We start from the raw sequence: 18,445 nt of genomic DNA on the forward strand, positions 1-18,445 counted from the left end.
GATATATATGTATATATGTATATATGTACATATCCCCCTATGTAGGTGGGCTTGAGTTTCTTATTCTCCTACTTCCATCTCCCAGTTGTTAAGATTACAGGTATTACAGGTACACACACACACACACACACACATATATATATATATATATAAAATCACACATAGTATAACCTGTTGAGTCCATTTAGTGTTGCTTATATGTATATGATTCAGCGTGAACACTTGGTATTTGATAATCAACTAGAAATCTAATCCTAGGAGAAGACTAGCCTCTGGCTTTAAGCATGACTGGTACTGGATACCTAGGCAACTACTGATGTCTTAGATAAATCTTAGAAAAGAACCTACTACTGGCACTTTATAAACCAGCATAATTCCCAACTCCATTCTAAATACTTATACAACAGGTGTAGAGCTCAGCTCTCATTAGAGAAGTTTCTCTTTGCAATAAAGAGATCTTTACTGAAAGCCACAGCGGGTCAAATTGCAAAGATGACAGTGGTGACGATCATGGTGGTCCACCTAGCAGCAGTGGATACATGTACAACACAGTTGCACCTAAGGTTTGAGAACATTCAGGAAGAGGGGGTGGAAAGATTGTAAGAACCAGAGGACCAGAATTTGGCTGTGAAAGTGTGTCTCCATGGTTAATTCATAGTATATGACTATAGCCAGTATACACTCAGGTCTTTGCCTCCACAGCCAAAGTTCTTACTTTTTGGTTCATTACTTTGAGGGGGGGTATCAAAAATATATGTTGCTTTACAGTAACAGAACAATATAGAATCACACAATCGGATGCCTATAGTAAATATGTTCAATTCTGTAATGATTCAGATGGAGTTGAAAATTATTTATCCAGTGCTTTATGAGTAAAAGAAGGTTTACATTGAAAGACCCCCGGCTGAGATCTTTCTCCGGGAGAGACCCCAACCCCAAGGAACACACCGAAACCACAGATCAGATGCAAAAGCAAGAGGGTTTATTTAGACCAGGTACCTGGGGCGAAGTCTCTTGGAGGACTTGCGCGCTTTCCTAGGGCAAGGGGGACTTTTTATGGGATCCCAGGGGCAGAGGCGCGGTTACAGAAGCGAGAAGCATAGTTACAGGGTCCCTATTGGTTGTTTCAAAGAAGGCCAGGGTGAACTTGGGGTCGTATGTGTGTGGCTGATTTGGCCTTGTCCAGGCCAGCTGCTTATTTCTCAAGGCCAGGGGGCCAGCCATAAAATATCCTGATTTGACTTAACTGTCTTTCTCTCAAGGCCGCCGACCACAGTTATCTCTCTCAAGGCTGGCCATAGCTATCTCTGTCAAGGCCGGGTAGCTGGCTATGGCTGTGAACTCCTGTTTTTCTGATTCCTGCAGAATGGCGTTTCTAAGGCCAAGTTATAGGGGGGGGGGGGGGCGCATTTCATTGGCCCAAAGCCCCATGTCCTCATAATGGTGCGGGGGTCTTTCATTCCCCCATTTTCTTTTGTACCAAATGAAATCTTTCATTTTAGGATGGAGAATAAGGGGTTAGCTCTATCTCTAACTGTCTGAGCCTCTGATATTGCTTGGTTAGGATCAAAGCCTGGGCAACAGAAACCTTATCCTTGATGAATTGCACCAATCTGTTGAGGATGTATGACCTAAACAATAAAATGAGCAGGAGGACGATTAGGGGGCCCATAATGGTGGAGACAAGGGTCGTAAACCACGGTAACCTTTGGAACTATCTTTTAAATCATTTCTGTTGAGCATGGCTACTTGGAGCTGTCTGAATTGGCCGGTTTCTATAAGGGCTGTAGTCTTGTATCTACCCAGTAGCTATTTTATTTATGGTAATTTTTCCCAGTAACAGGGCCAGCGTCAGGGAAACAGGCTCTCTGGTGATGTCCCTCCTTATGTCAGGAGGACTATTAGGGGGATCAAGGGGACCCCCGGGTGAGTCTTATCTTTAGTGGGTTTGGAGAGCGTTGAACTAGATGTCTCGGTGCCCTCAGCTTCGTCGGGTTCCTTGGCAGCCTTTACATGTGACGTGTGGACCCAAGCCGCTGTCCCGTCAACCTCGGCTCTAGGTTCCTAGATTGATGGCGTCGGACCCAGACAGAGTCCCCAATCTTGAATGGGTGAGGCACCACCGGGCGATTCAGTTGCTCCCGGCAGGCAGGGGTTTTTACACCGTCTTTTGCATCAGTTGGAGGGCTTCGCTGCTTTGTCCCGCCTTCCTTGTAGGCGACCGGCAATTGGGGAGGAAGCAGGAACTCATCCTCCGCTGTTTGGGGGCCGCTGCAGGAGCCGCCGGTCCCTCCGGCGCTGTCGGGGGGGTTGTAACACTTGGGGCGGGGTGACTCGGCGTCCATGGGTGACGCCGCCCCCTAGCCACCTTCCCCATATTGGGCCGGAGCCGGTCGTGGCACATCGCTGCGGGTCGCCGGCCAGGGGGCGGTCCCTCGCCGACCCCATCCCCGGCCCCGCCTGCGTGCCCCTGCCACATCCCGTGTCTGCCTGCGCCGCCGCAGGCTCCCCGCCACCCGGGTCCGGCTGGTCGCCGGCCCCGCCCCTGGCCCCGCCTGTGCCGCCGCGGGCCTCCGCCGCCCGGGTCCCGGCCAGCCGCGCCGGGGGCCGCCGCGCGCGCGCGCGCGCCGCCGGAGGGAGGGGAGCCCCCCCAGCGCCGCCCCGGACCCCCGCGACCGCACCGCGGCCGCGCGGACGGGAGGAGGCGCGGGGAGCTCCGGCACCCGCCGCCGCCACCGCCATCACCGCTGACGGCCTGCGGGGACTGGGCAGGGGGCGTCCCGGCGCCCTAGCTTCCCGGCGGCCCCGCCTGCGCGTCGGCGCCATAACCTGCTGCCACCTGCGCACCCGCCTGCGAGTTCTCTTTTCCCGCCCCCGCCTGCAAGCCTGCCCGCACGCCCGCCTGTGCGTTCTCTTTTCCCGCCCCCGCCTGCAAGCCTGCCCGCGCGCCCGCCTGCGCCGGAGCAGCGGCCCGCGGGGAGAGGAAAAGACTTGCTGGTGTGGGGTTAGGGAGGAACAGGGAGTGGGAGGGATCCGCCGATCTGGCTTCCTCGGCTCCGGGATTCGGCGAGCGCTGCTGCCGCCGGGGGGCCGAGGGGAAGAGAAACGGCTTAACCCATGGGGGAGGTTCTGTTGTCAGGAGTCTCCTCATGGCAATGTATGGGACCTGGTCCGGGTGGCCATGGGGACTGGAAGCAAAAACTTTTTTCTCCACCTGTGAAATAAGACTGAGGTTAAAGGTTCCCTGATGAGGCCATCTTATATCCATTTTAACCCAATCGGCCTCGCAAAGAGTGATCTATTTTTTTTTTTTCTTGATTACGACTCCTTTGTTGTTGGCTCGTGTCTTTCTTTACGTCTGACCAGTGTTTAAGCATGAGGCTCAAGGGGGTGATGACAGTCTGTCCTATGGCTGTTTTTAAGAGGAGAACGGTTAAACAGAAAACAAAAAAAAACGACAGACCAATATAAATAAGACTAACACTCGCTGCGCGGCTTCGGTTCCAAACCGAAAGCAAAACCAGAAAAACCGTGCCCCCAGAGGGGTCTTCAGACCGTGCCACAGAGGGCACTTCAGATGAACCGTGGAACGTCTTCCAGGTTCCCAGATTCCCCTAGGACGTCTCCCAGGGTTCAGCGGCGAAGTCCAGACCCGTCGGTCCCCCCTTTCAGATCCACTGACACAGACAGATTATCAGACGCAGGCGCGGAGACAAACAAACAACATTTAACACTCAGACAAACAGACAACCCTCAGACTGGACAGGGATGACATAAATCAAGGCCGGCCGGCTTACCTCCTGATGGTGGGTCGGTGGTTTCAGGGAGGGGTCTCAATCCCCGTACGGGCCACCAAATGAAAGACCCCCGGCTGAGATCTTTCTCCGGGAGAGACCCCAACCCCAAGGAACACACCGAAACCACAGATCAGATGCAAAAGCAAGAGGGTTTATTTAGACCAGGTACCTGGGGCGAAGTCTCTTGGAGGACTTGCGCGCTTTCCTAGGGCAAGGGGGACTTTTTATGGGATCCCAGGGGCAGAGGCGCGGTTACAGAAGCGAGAAGCATAGTTACAGGGTCCCTATTGGTTGTTTCAAAGAAGGCCAGGGTGAACTTGGGGTCGTATGTGTGTGGCTGATTTGGCCTTGTCCAGGCCAGCTGCTTATTTCTCAAGGCCAGGGGGCCAGCCATAAAATATCCTGATTTGACTTAACTGTCTTTCTCTCAAGGCCGCCGACCACAGTTATCTCTCTCAAGGCTGGCCATAGCTATCTCTGTCAAGGCCGGGTAGCTGGCTATGGCTGTGAACTCCTGTTTTTCTGATTCCTGCAGAATGGCGTTTCTAAGGCCAAGTTATAGGGGGGGGGGGGGCGCATTTCATTGGCCCAAAGCCCCATGTCCTCATAATGGTGCGGGGGTCTTTCAACATTCATCAACATTCTGTTAGTAATAATACAGGAAACTAAAGGAATACCAAATAAGACTGTTGAATAAACGATTTGTGTCACACTGTATTTAAAACAAATACCTCTGAAATTGCCAGTTTTAGGCTCCGGTATAGTGTGTTCCAGATATTTTAAATATGTAGTCGATGACTCACTTGGCCTCCAGAGATGGCTTATAAATATAACAAGTGTGGAGGAGAGAGTGCTTCTAGAACGCTGCTTAGAAAGCCTTCGGGTGTAGCAGGGGCTTGTTGCTCATGTACTGGCTGCTCTCCCATAGCCACTTCCGGATAGTACAGAGATTGACTTCCGTTCAAGGTTCCATGAACCTTCCTGCTGGGTTTCCAGACAGTGCTGTTTTCATTATAAAGACATGAACTTCCCCCCTCACCCCCGCTTTCTCCATTTCAGATCAAACTATTTTTCTGCTTCTTACATCGTGAAGCTGTGCTGCCTTCAGACTTCTGAGTCATGAGCAGAGAGTGGCTCCCCCAGCTTTCTGCCTCAGGTCCCCCATGCTTCCAAATGTGCACATTTGCTGGGTGAATCAATGATGTGGAGGAGGATACCAGAAACTATGGCCTTTCCCACTGCTGCACAGGCTGCCCATGGTTTCCTCCCACCCCATCTATCAAGTGCTGAAAGTGAAAAGGAATTCTGTCCAGTACACTGTTTGCAGGGGTAGCAGAGAAGAGAACTCCCACATAAAATTATGGGTATTTTCCTTCAATAATAAAAATTTATAAAATACTGATAAGCTTAAATTATATTCTTTTGGGGATCTGGTAGTTTTTTAAAGGCCACAGAGATGAGAATTTCACTCAATACTAAAGCACTGGCCTAGTATATTCAAGACCCTGGGTTCAATCTCTAGAACTAGAAACTCGTGTGTGTGTGTGTGTGTGTGTGTGTGTGTGTGTGTCCACATTATTTAATGGAGAGGCAATCTACTTGTAATGTAGAAAAATCATCAGAATAAACTATCAAGTGGGTATCAAGTCACCCACTGGTGGTCTTAAAATATTTCACAATATATAACAGCAATACCTGCTAAAGTGACTGTGATCTGAGTGATAATGACATAGACAAAGAAGACAGTGTGTTTGGCATTTGGTTCTTCATCCTGGAACCAAAAATCTACTAAATTTACATGGAAATCTAAGGGAAAGTAGACAATGTTAATATTGTTTCTGTGTGGTGCTTTTCGTTCATCATTTATGGTAATCTGAATGACTATCTAGGACTCCAGATTAGTTATCTTCCACAAACTACACTTTAGCCTGTCTCATCATTGAAAGGTGCTGGTTTTAATAAATCAAGAAAACAGTCAAAACTGTGAGTGACTTCAGACTTCATATCTTTTTGCATACTGGTATTTTTAGGCAAGTGTCTGTCACTCGAATCTGAAATAAGGGTAATCTAGGCCAAAAGTGTTTCTGTCTGAACTTTTAGTATTTTTATCATGTCCCTTCCATAGAAATGAGGTCTGGCTCTTGTGGGTCCTTAACTGTGTTCTCTGAGCAACAACAAGTTTCAAGCAAACACTCTCAGAAGAGATCCTAGAATGGATTTGATCTCTAATTTCTAGGTGATACTTAGTGTAACTTGAGCAGGGAAACTACATAATTAGCCTAGTCATATTGGTAACTAATCAGAAGCAATGAACAGGCAGCCTGTGCAGAACAATTGAAGCAGACATTTTGGCATGACCCAAAGCCTGTCTCCACAGTGACACACTTCCTCCAACAAGGCCACACCTACTCCAACAGAGCCACACCTCCTAGTAGTGCCACTCCCTTTGGGGTGCATTTTTTTTTCCCAAATCACCACAAGTGAAAATTGGATGCTTTAGAACAGTTAACTATATTGTTTGCCTATTTCACCATAACATTTTTACACCATGGAATGGAGTGGATCTGAGGTAAACACCATTTGGCCTGTGAGCGTCATTGAAAATGCCAATGAACAACACTGGGGAAAAACTTGAGAAAATCTCTGCTCCTTTGTTTCTATCTCTGCTATGTCACAGTGGTGACTTTGCAGTATTGTTATGTTAAGGAGAATGTATTTGGTAGACACCATATATCTATGAACCTTGTGTGATCAGTTTGTGAAGCTCTAGTGGGTGTTACAGCCACAATGGTCACCCTGAAAGTTACTGTATTAGTCATAATAACAGAAATGATCAGAATAATCATTTGCTAGATGTTCACTGGGTTTCAGGGAATTGTTGAAGCTCCATAAGTATCATTGAAAATATTAAAATAATTCCTTGGAGTAAAATACAATCCCATTTTAGAACTAGCTATAAACATATTGGTACTTGTGATAGTAGTAGTAGTAGTAGTAGTAGTAGTAGTAGTAGTAGTAGTAGTAGTAATAGTAGTAGTAGTAACAAGATTGCGGTAACAGATTTGCTAATGCTTCAGATTCTCTGTACAGGTATGGAACAAACTATGAATTTTCCTAAGTTCTTCATAAAAACAGGAAACTTCTTAGTACCTAGATGTTATCTACTAATATTGTTCCTAAATCTTTGACTCAATGAAGTAAAGTAAATCCAAGGTAGTCTGGCCATAGCCCTTATTCTATGATTACCTCTTATGGTTCATAGCATTAGTAAAACTCTCAGCAAATACTCCGAGTGCTGCCTAAGAGCACTTAGCAAGATACTGAAGACACAAAAGTGAGGCACTTCAGCTATGAACTACTTTTGGACCTCACAGAGAAGAATGACAATGAAGTAAATAAATTACAGTGTAGTATCACATGATCTTAATACTGTGATAATTGTGCAATCCACACAGAGAAAAGGAAAGGTGCTTTTAATATGGTACTTAAGGACAGAATCTGTGTCAAATTAGTTTAATAACTTGAAATAGGGATATCAGTACTGTATTTGTATATAAAATATTATTTAATTCTGCGTTAAAATAGTGTATTTTAGCCAGGAGGTGGTCGCACATGCCTTAATCCCAGCATTCAGGAGGCAGGGGTAGGCAGATCTTTGAATTTGAAGGGGGCATGGCTTACAGAGCACATTCCAGGACAGCCAAAGCGACACATGTACATATGTTTCATTATATATTACATTATATATATATGTAAACATATTTAATATTTATATTTAATGTAATTTCTATATTATATATTGTTAATTATTGCAAGTTTTATATATTAATGGTAGTTTTTTAACAATTAAAATGTACAGTGATGACTATGGAGTTTAGAAAATGAGGTTCGGAAATAGAAGTTCCATGATTAACACTAAGTCATTAAACTTCCCAAATCATTTCTTCATCTCTAGCAATGTACTGATATGTTACTGCTCTAACTCTGCCATTCTTTTATGAATTCCACAGAGTCTAGAGAGATGCCAGCCTGTGCCCATGGAACAACATGCCAGCAGAATGGTTAGACACGGAATATGTGGCGAAACATGTATCAATAGAAATGGGCTAACTTAAGATATAAGAGCTAGCTTGCAAGAGGCCTGCCATAGACCATACAGTTTGTAAAAAGTATTAAGTGCCTGAGTGATTTTTTTATATGCAGCTGTGGGGCTGTGGGGCAGGTGGGACCGGAGAAAACTTCTGGCTGCACATAACAGTCATACTTGTTATGAAACTCTCTTTGTAATGGTGTCTCCTCCACTGCTTCAAAACACCTAATACCTGTAGCTGAGACATAAGACTCTTCAGGTTATTCATCAAAACCGGGGTATAAAGTCTGCAGACCATTTCAAGAACAGATTCTTTTCATGGATTTATAAGTAGTGTTTGGAAGCTGGAGAGATGGCTAAGTAGTTAAGATAACTTGTTGCTTTTCCAGAGGAATAGGGTTCTATTCCTAGCACCCATGTCTGGCAGCTCACAACAACCTGAAACTCCAGTTCTAAGGGAGCCTACTCCTTCATCTAGCCTCTGCCCAAAACTACACATGCATAGAATACATACACAGAGACACCAACACATTCACATAAATAAGCAAATGGGCCTTAAAATATAGCATTTAGGTTTTCTATCCAAGATTTCCCATGCTTAGCCTGCTTCCAGTTATAATACCTAGTATTAGTGACCTCTGCTATAGATGGTGAGGTACAGTCACAGACTGTTAGCAGCAGAAGCTATTATCTCATGACAAACAGTATTTTATCTTTCCAAGTTGTTAAAAAAGAAAGTTACCTAGGACAAAATTGCTAGTGAAATATAAGTATTTTTCTCAGTTACAGAGGAAGATAGTTCTCTACCTTCTATCATGACTTTTTTTTTTTTTTTGCAAAAGTTGCTTTCGAAGCAAAATCCCTAAACACTGAACTACCCATTTTCTGTGGCCACCTGGTAAATTATATATCAAACAATCCCCCTTGATGGTAGAATGTGAGATTTGTCCATCAGTTTTGCATTTTTGTTAGCCTTTAGAGACTAACAACATCAGAATGTAATTTTATTAATGCACAGTTTCAACAAGAAATTTCTCACCTGCTCTTTCTCCTGAGATACTATGAAGGAACAATGCTAAGGACTTGAATGAATTCACAGTGGGATTATTTTCCAGTATTCTGTGTTGATGATTTTTAGCATGATAGTACTCTCAGGGAAAAAAAAAAAACATATTCTGCATGCCCATTCTCAATGTTCCTAGGATGCAGTTACTATTGATACCCATCAGTTTTAGTTTCCTTAGCTGGCCACTAGGGCTGCGCAGAATGCCCAACTAATTGCTAATGCCCCTGGGAAGAAATTGAGAAACAATGCAGCTCATCAGCTAGTACCTCCTGCTTTTAGTTTCATTCTAAACTGCTTGCATATTTATTTCTCTCTAAACACTTATTGGTGACCAGTGAGCACATTGCTCCGTGGGCCTAATTTAATTTTGATGCCCCATAAATATTTCACTCAATGAGTGAATAAGAAAATGCAGTATACTAGGGAGGCCCATTTACTTTTCAGGGGAGAAAAATGATCCCTCTCAGTAGATAAGATAATATATCCCCCTTATACATACTCACAACTACTGCTTATCTAATGTACCATCTACAGCATGGGTATCATCTCCCAGTTCCTGATTCCAGTCTCATCTGGATCTATTCTTTCTTTCAACAGAAGCCAGCATGAAATTTTTTCCATTTCTATGATGATATTTTATCTGTAAGAGAAATATTTTAGTTTGTTTAAAATTATATATTCTTTGATAACTAAAATATAACATGAGAAGCAAAATCACTATATAAACAAATACTATAAACACATTCTCATGAACCTTTTTTTTACTAAATAAGAATTAGAAAAAGACCCAATACTTTTGAGGGCATGAGTACCTACATCCAGAATTTAATTCATGACTTCTTTGGTGGTTTGTTTTTTTCATTTTTAATTACATTTTATGTAATTTTTAAGTTGATTTTCATGGTAAGTTATTTATTTTTACCGATGCATATATTGATTTGTTTGGAACATCATTTATTCATTTATTCATTCTTCTGCTAAGCGATACTGGAGTTATTTCTAAAGTTTGGTATTACAAATGATGCAACAATATTCAGTATTTTAAGTATTTCTTGTCATCTACCCATAAGATTCTGTTTGATAGAGTTACTGGGTCTCTTAAATTTTCATATGTTTGCCTTTATAAGATTAGGGCAGATAATGTTAAATGTGCTGGATCTGACCTATGCTTATCTACCATGACTTTTCAAGAATTTTTTTGTTTATTTTTCAACATGAAAATTCCATCAGATTCACAGATTCATATTAATTTTTGCCTATTAAAGCAAAAGCATGGCATTGAGTTCTTACTTTGAATTTTCTTGGTGGAGAATAATATTGAGGATTTGTAAAGTGTTTATTCAGCATTCATGCTCCTGTGAAATAAAGGCCCAGACTGTTCACCTCATTCTTGTTGCACTATCCCTTGCTCATTGATATAGAAGTTCTTTGCTGGATACTACTCTATTTATTACAACTATTACAAGTATCTCCTCTTACTTTATAGATTATGCTATTGATTTTAATATAGTAAAAATTATTGATCTTTTCTATCATGACATATTTAGTGTTTTGTGTATGAAATATTTTCTCTTATAAAGATTGTAAAAATTTAACGCTTTTACTATTCTCTCTAATATTTAAAAATGTAATCCATCTGAATAGAATCTTGTGTATTTCTAATAAGAACAACCACAGAAATATTTATTTAATTGCATTATTTTTTTCCTACTTACTTCAACCTTCTGGCTTCAGTATGTACATCGTCTTCTGGATTTCCATTTCCCAATAGCAGTTTAAGTGCTCCTCTTTCAAGTTCCCATTACAAAAACACATACCTATTTCAACTTTTACAACATGCTTTCAATCTTCATTTTTCTACTAAACTCTGAGGACAAAATGTGTTGTTTCTTCAGTTTCAGAATATAACCCTAGGTTAATCGCATGTGTCAAGTTACAGTGAATCCTGGTGGTCACTTTTTTTCTGTATAGGAATTACTAGTGCTTACTTTCACCTTTAAAAATGATGACAATTATATCACCATCCTAATACTCAAATGTTTGAATGAATGAAAACAGAAGAAAGAGAAGGCATTGGGAAACTTGAAGCGGGGAAAATGAAATCTGGCATATTTCTAAAATATTAATTTTTTCTGTGATTAAAGTTACTTGTGGACACTTGCAAGGGAGCCAGGAATCAAAGGACCTTTAATCAAGAAGAGGGTACAAAATGTTATTAAGGGGACTGACATAATCACATTTTACCTTTTTACAAAAATTACACTGGCTGCAATTAGAAAAATACATCTGAGAAGGGCAAAATTACTTGCATCCATCCAGAATCAATCATTAAAAAGGTTATGTTTTGGAAAATACTTTCATAATGGTAAAAAACTAAGAATTTTCTCATGGGAAAAACCAAAGAAAATCTCTATTTCAAAACGTAGCTAGAGACAGTGACTCAAATGCATTGAACGTGAATATTAAGAGTTGCCAAGCATCTTCACAAATGCAGTTTTATCTTTGTAATGTCTGTGCTAAGCAGGCCATTAAAGTGCTGTTGTCATCGTTTTCTTTCGATCAAACATGGACCATCCAGGCTTAAGTAGTGTTTTAAAGACAGCATAGTCCAGAAGTTCTAGTAAACTCTGTGGTGGTTTTCTGACTTCAGAGTTGATTCTTCTTACATTAACACATCATGACTGTCAGACTTTATGAGATGCTTCAATAAATTGATTTACTGGAAAGTGCTGTATAAAGTATAGAAGGAAACCCACTGTAAAGTATAGTTATTGCTGCTAAAATCACCCTCATAATTTTTTTTATTATCAGAACAATATCCTAAAAATTTACAGCCCACGACATTATCTTAAGCAATTTATTTACCGAAATAATCTGTTCTATTCTACATAAAACCAATTTGAAAAGTCAACACCCTCCACCCCCACTCTCATTTCAAGGGTTATTAAATTGAGAAGTAACTGGTCTAACTCATTAGGTTGTCTGTAGCTACAAAGACCATATTTTCATACCTTAAACTCCAGTCATAAACTCACCCTGAAGCTGTCTCATCTCATCACCTTACTGATGTTTATTCTCCTGTAACACCAATTGATAAATGGTCTTATTAATTGAAAACCCAGAGCCAGATATTGGGGTGAAAGCTGAAAGATCAGAGGAATAGAACAAGCGAGCCACAAGTTCTTACCCCTGGGAAATCCTCAGCCCAAGAGAGCTACTTCCTATATACTCACTCCTTATATACCTTTCTGTGCCCTGTCATCTTACTTCCTCTCTCCACCCAGCAACATCACTTCTTCTTTCCACCCAGCTCTATCCCTTCCTGCCTGTCTGCCCAGACCTCCAGAATTCTATGGTTAACTAGTGCTGGGATTAAAGATGTGTGCCACCACACCTGGCTCTGTTCCCAGTGTGGCCTTGAACTCACAGAGACCTGGATAAATCTCTACCTCCTGAATGCTAGGACTAAAGGCATATGCTACCACTGCCTGACCTCTATGTTTAATATAGTAGCTGTTCTGTTCTCTGATCCCCCAGGCAAGCTTTATTTGTTAGAACACACATAAAATACCATCACATACTCCCTGATAATCTAACTCTTATTTTTAACTCATCTTCTTTGATGCCATATTCCCAGCCTAGACTGGAGCATATCAGCATTGTTCCTCTTTATCATATTATATAAGAATTATGTTTGCTTACTTTTTCTGAAGTCACTGAACTGTAACTTCATTATATGCATGATCCTTGTGGCTGTGGAGGTAGCCCAGTCATTAAGGTGTTTGTCAAGTAAGTATGGGATCTACATTTGTTCATCTAGAAACCTTATAAAAGATCAGGCAGATCCTTGGGGATCATGGCTATCAAGCTTAGTGTACCCCAAGCCATTGAAAGACCGTGTGTGTGTGTGTGTGTGTGTGTGTGTGTGTGTGTGTGTGTGTGAAGACAGATGGCTGCTAAAGTATTTACACATTAGGATAACACAAATGTATATATGCATATATGTATATACACACACAAAGATGCATGAACCTTTTAATACTTTAATACATACATTTCCTTCTTCATTTTACAAACTGAATTAAAGTATATAGCATGTTGAATTATGTCTAATGAATAAACCATTGATCAGAAATATAGATAAGATAATTGATTGGTTATTTTTCTTTATTTTTGAGATTTTTCATGTGTATAAACAAGGAAATATTATCACGTCTTTTCCTCATTGCCACTTTCCAACTCCCCCATATTCTCCTTCTCTCCCAACTTCATGCCTGCTTGTATGTGCATAAGTGTGAGGTCATCTGCAGGAGTATGGGAAACCTACCCAGTGGCCAAATTCTACCAAAAAAAATGGTTATTGCTCCCCTAGCAACTATTCTCTGCCTATAGCTCCTCAGTAAGGGGTGGGACTTTAAAATAGCCTATCTCATCTAGGCCTGACATTTCACTAGCTTGATCTTATGTAGGTCTTGTGCAGCTCCCATTGTTTTTATGAGTGTGATGGCCACATCGCATTCAGAAGGCAGTATTTCATAGCACTCCTCCGTATCCTTCAGCTCTTACACACTTTCCATCTCCTCTTCCATAATGTTTCCTGAGCCTGTTTAGTGTTGAAAAAAAAGTGTGTGTGTGTGTGTATGTGTGTGTGTGTGTGTGTGTGTGTGTGTGTGTGTGTGTGTTAAGGGCTGAGAACTCAGTCTCTTCTTTTTAGAACTTTGACTATGTTTTTTTTTTCCATTAACTGCTTCTCACTGCAAAAAGAAGTTCTCTGAGAAAGTTTGAGAGCAGTTCAGGTCTATTGGTAAAAGTGTAAATATTTTGAGAGTACTTTAATGCCATAGACATATTTATTAAAAAAAAACAGTTCCAATGTAATTACCCTATATGTGTTGACGATGTTGTTTATTAAATGATCAAACTTGTTAAATGCACAAAGCAGTGCAAGGTATGAGGAACCTCCCTGCAAGTTATTGGTCAGGAAGGACTAAGGGGTCTCCAGAACAACAAAGACTGAAGTCTGGAGTCCCTACCTTGGATTTCATACTAGAACTACGTTAAGACCCTGTTAATGAAGACATTACAGACTTTGGCTGAAAGATATAGACTAATCAATCTCTATCTGACTGGAGAACTCATTTCCTGCTGGACAGTTTTTATAGTGCTGGAAGGTGCTATGCAGTGGGCTGGAGAAGAAAAGATGTTGATGGTCATAGCTACTGCTGGACCCAGTATGCTACAACACCAACCTACTAGACAAGATGTGCTACTGATGCAATAGCGACATGACTCTTATAGGGCAATTAACTACTTTCTGATGGGTTTTGAAGCCTGATCCATGGGAGAGAATTTTATATCTATAACTATAACAATGGTCAAAAGCCCATGGCTGGGGATGTCATAGGCCCTCCAGTAGAACCTGCTACTGTAATTTTGCTACATGAATGTTTTGAACGTGACATAACTTTGAGGTTTATTTTTCTCTTAGATTATAGATAGATGAGTAAGTTTAATGTGAAAATAAATTATCATAACACCCTTTAAATTCAGGTTGTTTGCCTTTATTTATTATTGGATAACAATATGCTGGATATTACTGGATGGTAGCTCTGAAACTCAGTTCTTTTTTTATACCCTCTAAACAATAATAACAAAAATATTAACTGAATCTATACTATAATGATAGTTCACAAGCAGCATTACTATATCTAAACAACTTTTCTAAGGAAAGATAATTAATTTACTGTTGTAAATGACACCTTCAGTTAGCAAATGATGTCTTGTTTAAGGAATATATCATTCTCCTAAATATGAGAATTGTTAGCTACTGGAGAAGAAAATGCTTTTTCAGCAAATATTTTCATATATTTTTGAACTGACATTTCAAGTGGCCAAGAGCAGTAAATAGTAGTGTTAGATGATTCTGGAGACACAATATGCTTCCATGACAATGTTTATTGATGACTATATATATATATATATATATATATATATATATAGAGAGAGAGAGAGAGAGAGAGAGAGAGCCTGTGTTGTGTATTAATGTTTGTAAACTGAATGTTATATTTAATGTAGTTGCTGAAGTCATTCAATAACTTTAAGTTTCACATATTTTCATTTGCTTTCTCTACCCAGAAGTACAATCATGACACCTAATGCTTTTCTGGGATTTCATTCTGCTGTGACCCGCAACAATTAGAAGTGACAGAATAATTCAGGGGTAAAACGTTTCATTAAGCTTGGATCATCATTATGAATTGGGCTTACTTGAGTGCTTGGATGAGTAATTAAGTGTGGCTTTCATTTAAGAGTTCTATCACTCACTTATGTTTATCTCCTTCCTGTTAGAATAAGTCATGAAAAACGAGGAACTATTATTGCTGGCTCATGTGGCTATTCTGAAACTCTTAAAATAGCAGATGTAGATCATAGTACAACTGATTTAACCTCTGTGGCAGAATTGATTGTCCAGATGCCACAGATGGCAATATAGCATAACAGAGATTCTCAGACATGTTATCTGATATAGTGCCCTTCAACGTATAAAGCTTCCACTTACATGATCTCAAGATGTTTATATGTCTCCTCATAGTGCTGTTAAGTGGACAGGAAGTCATTTTAGAGAAATAGATAGCACCTACTTACATGATTCCAAGGCAACTTGTCTCCTTGACTACGGTTCACTTTACTGACAAAGAGACTGTTCTAGTTGCAAATTTAGCCTGCTTTCTCTCTTATACAACCTTGTTATCTCCATCAGTATGCACAAAAATTCCAGCACTAACATTTGTCTGCAAGTAAACCATGATGTAGTGCCACCTTGCACTCTAGCATCATTTTAGTTGTTCCCTTTTTGCCCTTTCTACAAGTGTGTTGGGCATTGCTGTTCTTTAATGGATGAGAGATTTACTTTGGCTCCTGGTTTCAGAAACTTCTGCTCATCATGGTACAGAGAGCATAGCAGAACAGTGTGATTCACATCACATCAGCCAAGAGTTAAGAGGGGATAGATGTCACACCTCTCTTCTTTTGTTTACAGTGTTATTTGATGCTTGTGTATGTTGATACGTCATCTAAAGCATTATTCCTGCTATAAAGCCATACTTCAACTTCTTTGCCTCTCCTCAAAGAACTTCATCTACCATCTTCCCAGCCTCTATAATTATCAAAATGTGTTACCTCCTTTTTTTTTTATGTTGGGTTCCCATTGCTGGACTCATTGGTCATTTTTTCCTAATTACCTAATATCTATGAGTTCTAGCTGTGTCATAAGCATTGAAAATATATTTGTTAAAATTTATTAAGTGAATGGACTATCTGCAGTGCTATTTTTCCTTCATCAGTTTAGTATATAGTCTTAAGTCTTTTCTGTTGCTACAATGCATGCATATCTGCTAGTCCTTATGACAGAAATATATAAAGGCACAGTCAAGCCAGATTCATTTTAGAGTCAAGGGCAGAATGTCCAGGTAAAAATAAATATCTACTTCTGTTTTATACCTGTATGAAGTTACTTGAACCTGATGAAGTGTGTTCTGTGGCTGCCCTTAGGTGTGATTAGTGACTGTTTTTATGTGAATTCCCATCACTGGCTTCAGTTGCCTAAGATGGACAATCTTAAAGTTGTAGGCACTAAAAGAACTTAGTAAATCCCAAAGAATGTTAAAACATTTTTTGAACTGTTGTCTGCTTACTATTTTCTTTTGACAATTAAGCATTGGGTCTTTGGTATTTACTTACAAAAAATAGCCATAGTAATAATAAAAATGTCAACATTTATATGAACATTTGCTATTTCCATGGCATTATGAAATTCATTGTATATGTTTTCTCAATTAACCCTGAAAGGCTATTCATTTAATAGGTACTGTTTTACTCCTTACAGTAGTTAAAATGAACAAATACCAGAGGGGCTCTAACACCCTATGCAGACTGAGTTGATAGAAGATGCTAGAGCTGACAGTTGGGCCCTCACATCTGAGCTGGTTGAGGCCACTGGTCTAGGATGATACTTTCAGATTGAGTTAGCAGGGACTTATCTTGTCTCTGATGATGTAGATCAAAGAGACTTTTCCTACCAAGGTTATAATAAAGAATTATTAAATATTTTGAATTCACTTAATGTATATAAAAATATCCCCATTTCCTTCCTGGTTTGGCTTTCCTGAACGTTGTGTGAAGTCTAGGTACCTCAACAGAGAGCAGTTATCCTGACAGTGTTGCTAGGAGGATGGAAATAAGATCAGGGCAATCCCCGGTGTGTTGTAATGGTCTCACCAGCCCGGCTGTCCTACAGCACACAGAGTGAAGACTCTCTCTACTTGCATCCAGAAATTCAGATTGCTTCCCCCACCCACCCCATTCTATAAGCACGTGTGAGCTATTTATTCCCCATGATTCAGAATTCATACAATATATCGAATAGAACAAAACCATTGGCATAAGACAGAGCTGGAGTTCCAGACATATTGCTTACAGCCTCTAAAGGGTTGCTGGGGTGCCCTACTCTTTCTGAGCTACGATTCAATGTTTGTTTGTTTTTTTTAAACTTGTTTGTTGGTTGGCAACACAGTTCAATACTGTTGCTCTAGCTGGAATTCAGAATGCAGATCAAGCCAGCCCTGATCTCTTAGCGATTCTTCTGCCTCTACCATTGAAGTGCTGAAATGAAAGGGCACATGATACCATGTCTGGCTTCCCTCTTCTGCTGTTTCCCTTTTCCTTTCTGTCCTCCCCCTCTTCCCTTCCTTTCATGCCTCTCTAATCTTCCTACTTCTCCTCTGCCTTCCTCACCCCTTTCTTTACCATTGTCCTTCCCTCTCTCCTTCCCTTCCTAACACCTTTCCTCTTCCCCTACACATCACACACACACACACACACACACACACACACACACACACACACACACACATATACACATATCTGTAGATACAAACATACACACACATACACACACAACCACACACTTACATACAAACACACACAAATACATACACACATGCATACAAACATATGCACATATACATACACACAAACACACACACAAACATACACATAAACACACACAGAACAGATACAAAAAATCATTTTCCTCTTTGCTTTAAAATCATGCAACTACAATTAACAAATCTAAAATAAAATACATATAAGCTTTTTAAGAGTTCCTTGCTTAATGGCATGAATTAAACCATTTTAGTTTTAATGTATTTTCCCTTTTATTGTATGAACTAAACTCTGCCATAAGTACTTTCCATGTGGTTAGGCATCATAGACATAAGCTATGAAATTACTCAGTCATTGTCTCTGTTACCCAGTTATATATTCAAAAAAAATACATGCAGATGTCTCTGTCACACCTCAGAGCTTATAGCTAAGTGTTCATGGGAGTTTCTTTTGTAACAGCAGTATAAGGGGACACCCAAATTGATATCAGCTGATTCTCTTGGATAAATAAATTTTGAACCTCTCCATATATTAAACTATTGTTGAACA

The 18,445-nt window shown here is 40.6% G+C and overlaps 1 protein-coding gene and 1 long non-coding RNA gene across 14 annotated transcripts in view; one reads left to right on the top strand and one right to left on the bottom strand.

Annotated features, from left to right (window-relative positions):
- Positions 1-18,445, top strand: part of Dlg2 (discs large MAGUK scaffold protein 2) — a 1,859,766-nt gene that overhangs the window by 806,986 nt on the left and 1,034,335 nt on the right. The gene's annotated exons all lie outside the window — the stretch shown is intronic.
- LOC143267705 (uncharacterized) lies at positions 961-2,543 on the bottom strand. The gene is made up of 2 exons (XR_013043125.1): positions 2,369-2,543; positions 961-2,187 (listed from the first exon to the last, which is right to left on the bottom strand). It is a non-coding gene; the product is annotated as an uncharacterized LOC143267705 (long non-coding RNA).

Source organism: Peromyscus maniculatus, chromosome 1, assembly GCF_049852395.1.
Source record: "Peromyscus maniculatus bairdii isolate BWxNUB_F1_BW_parent chromosome 1, HU_Pman_BW_mat_3.1, whole genome shotgun sequence".
Taxonomy (NCBI): Eukaryota; Metazoa; Chordata; class Mammalia; order Rodentia; family Cricetidae; genus Peromyscus; species Peromyscus maniculatus.